The sequence below is a fragment of the Sturnira hondurensis genome, unplaced genomic scaffold (assembly GCF_014824575.4).
Source record: "Sturnira hondurensis isolate 20B ecotype Veracruz unplaced genomic scaffold, ASM1482457v3 Scaffold0001872, whole genome shotgun sequence".
Taxonomy (NCBI): domain Eukaryota; kingdom Metazoa; phylum Chordata; class Mammalia; order Chiroptera; family Phyllostomidae; genus Sturnira; species Sturnira hondurensis.
Genome location: NW_028074503.1, coordinates 2,839,653 through 2,843,096, shown reverse-complemented (window position 1 = coordinate 2,843,096; position 3,444 = coordinate 2,839,653). Strand labels below are relative to the sequence as shown.

At 36.5% G+C, this 3,444-nt stretch overlaps 1 non-coding gene across 1 annotated transcript; it reads right to left on the bottom strand.

The window, feature by feature from the left end:
* Positions 1-2,663: 2,663 nt before the first annotated feature.
* LOC118980552 (U2 spliceosomal RNA) lies at positions 2,664-2,859 on the bottom strand. The gene has a single exon (XR_005065133.1). It is a non-coding gene; the product is annotated as a U2 spliceosomal RNA (small nuclear RNA).
* Between the last annotated feature and the right edge of the window lie 585 nt (positions 2,860-3,444).

Here is a 3,444-nt window from a genome sequence, read left to right as displayed (position 1 = left end):
GTGATAAAAGAAAAATATTAAAAGCGTTCAGTAAAAAAGATACATTGTGACCAGAAGAATAAAGGTGTTCATTATTGACATACAGAATGCCCATGACATGTTATATCCTTGTCAACAATGACACCAGGCTTCTTGTTGGAGTGATGGTGGACTTCTCGTTGGAAACACTGCAAGCCAGAACACAGTGAAGCAGCATTTGCAGTGTTGAAAAGAAGTACCTGTCAACTTATAATTCTATGCCAAGTAAACACATTTTTCACAAATGAAGGCAAAAGACACTTCAGAAACACAAAAGCTGAAACAACTTACCACTGACAGACCTACATTATAGGAAATGTTAAAGAGGAAAATGATGACGTGGAAATCTGGATCTATGCAAAGGGTTGGAAAAACACTGGGAAAGGCAAATCTGTGAGTAAACACAGGAAACTTTTTTATATTTAAAAAATCTCTTTAAAAGATAACCTACTCTTTAAAGCAACCATTATAACAACATATGTGGGATTTATAACACATGCAGGAATAAAATGAATGGAAACAATTGCATGAAGACCAGGAAGAGAGAAATGGAAGTAAGCTGTTGTAACAGCCTTGTACTGTATGCATTTCCCCCTAAACCTTGGGGGATATGTTCCAAGACTCTCAGTTGCGGACTGAAACTATGGATCATACCAAACTAATTACATCTATTTTATGGTTTTTCTATACATACATACCTATGATAAAGTTTAATATATAAATTAGGCACCATAAGAGACTAATAATAATAATAATAATAAAACAGAACAATTATAACAACACACTGTAACAACTGTTATGTGAATCTGGTCTCTCTCTGTCTGATAACTGATGATACTAAACAGCCACTAAGTGACTAAAGGTGGGTTGGGGTTAGGGATGTGCTGGACAAAGGGAGACTGATGTACTGAGCAGGACAGAACACAGATTTCACCACACGACTCAGAATAGCTTGCAATGTAAAACTTAGGGATATTTAGTTCAGAAAATTTTCATGAAATATTTTTAGACCACCATTGACTATGGGTAACTGAAATCTGGGAAGTGAAGCTGCAAATGAGGCGGGACTATGTAAATGAAGTCGTATAACATTACTTGATTGTAGGCTATGATAAGCAAATCCTCAAATAACCATGTACACACACAAACTGGAATAAAGAGTTATAACTAATATGACATCATGGAGATAAAATGAGTCATAAAGATCAATCCAAAAATTAGAAAAGGCAGAAAAAGAACACAAAGCATAAAAAGAGCAGGTTGACTAAATAGCAATAAAAGAAGATGGTAAGTTAAGCCAACCACACTAATAGTCATGTGAAGTGCGAAGGGTCTACAAGTAGTCTACTTTAAATCTGTAAGACACAAATGACTTAAAAAATGACAATGGAAAAAGGTATACTATGCTAACACTATTCAGAAGTAAGATATAGTGGCTATAATGGTATCAAACACAGCAGATCTCAGAGCAAAGGCCAGTATCAGGAATAAAGAGGCTTAGTTCATAAGGATGAAGGGGTCAACTATCAAGGGGCCATTGCAATCCTAAATGTGTCAAATGACAGACTTCAGAACTCATGAAGCAACTGAAAGGGGAAAAATAGACAAGTCCACAGTTTAAGCCAGAGATTTCAACACTCTCTCCACATTGCTAGAATGAGTAGAAAAAAATAAGGATGTAGAAGACTTGAAAATTGAAGCAGAGGGAATATTTTTTAATTTATTTTTACGAGGGCAACACTATTTAGATACCAAAACCACACAAAGATGTTGCTAGAAAACTACAGACCAGTATTCTTCATAGGCATATGTTCAGAAATTCTTAAAATTTGAGCAAATTAAACACAACAATATATAAAAAGGATAATAAACAATGACTAGTTATTCTAGGAGTGTGAAGTTGGTTTAAAATGTAAAGATTACTGGATATTCATTTCCCTTCTAACTCAGATACAGTACATACCCATTTTTCTTGGTTATTTCCTCTGGAATTGCTGTGCCCTTCTAAAAATCTAGCTAAATCTAAAAATTTATGTTTCTCAGGGTGGACCAGAAATTCTTTTTAAAGACATTCTGACTTTAGTTAGACAAATCATTTTGCTTTCTGTTTTTCTTTTTCAAACAACGCATTGCAGGATTCAACAGTACTCTTATATATTACAATCTTAAAATTTTTACTGTAAAAGTTTTCTGTTGTTTTGTGAAAAATCCCCTCCAAATTATTGGCTTAAAATATCACACATTTATAATGTCCTGTGGTCAGGAGTCTGGGCATGGCTTAGCTGAGTTTGCTGCTGAGGGTCTAATCAAGCTGTAATCAAGGTGTCGGCTGGGCTGCTTCCAAATTCACTCAGTTTGTAGGCTGGATTAATTTTTAAATTGATTTTAGAGAAAGAGACTAAGTGACTAAATGGAGAGAGAAATATCAATTTGCAGTTCCAAATGTTTACGCTTTCATTGGTGGATTCTTGTATATACACTGACTGGGGATGGAACCCTCAATCTTGGCTATCGGGTCCATACCTGAACCAACTGAGCTACTTAGTCAAGGTCCTGCTGAATGTTTTGAGGGGGCGTCAGCTATGAAAGGTAAGAAACCACAACAAAAAAGTATTCTACCTTTCATTTGATCTGTTGTGTCCCCAAGGGGGTGCACCTTCCTGGAAGTCTTGGAATACCAGGTCAATGTGCAGAGTGGGTGGAGCAAGCCATTTCATCCCCCTGCTCCAGAAATACATTTAATATATTGTCCATGGATGGCGGACATATCAGATATTAAACGGAAAAGAACAGATACATCTTGATCTACACTTGATCTGAGCTAAAAGGCTGAGAGGCCATAGGCTGGATGGATTTCTTTGTGGCTGTAGGACTGAGGGCCCTGGCTTCTTGCAGGCTGTTGTCAGAGGCCACCTTCAGCTCTTAGCAGCTGCATGCAGGTCCCTGGCATTTCCCACAGGTTCCTGCCATGTGGGCTTTCCCAACGAAGCTGTTTCATTCTCAAAGCCAAAAAAGAACCTCTAAGATCTGCTAGCAAGACAGAGTGATATATAACAAACTGTAATCACAGGAGTGATAGGACATTTCATTATCTTTGTCATATTCTATTGGCTAGAAGCCTACACTCAAGGTGAGGAGATCAAAGTGTGACCATGTTGAGTCAGTTCATAGTCTGCCCACACATCGACAGTGAGAGACTCTTTAAAAAAAATTGAAGCAGTAATAAAATAAATATAATTGTGAATGAAGTAAATAGAGAGCTGTAGGAATCTGACTGAACAGTTACTGATTGGGTTCAGAGATCATTTTAAAAACTATAGGTTTGATTAACAATGACAGTTAATTTATTTAGCATTCAGACTTTTATTATTCTACAACTATTTCCTATGTAAATAGGAAATCTCATCTTTCAAATGAATCTGTACA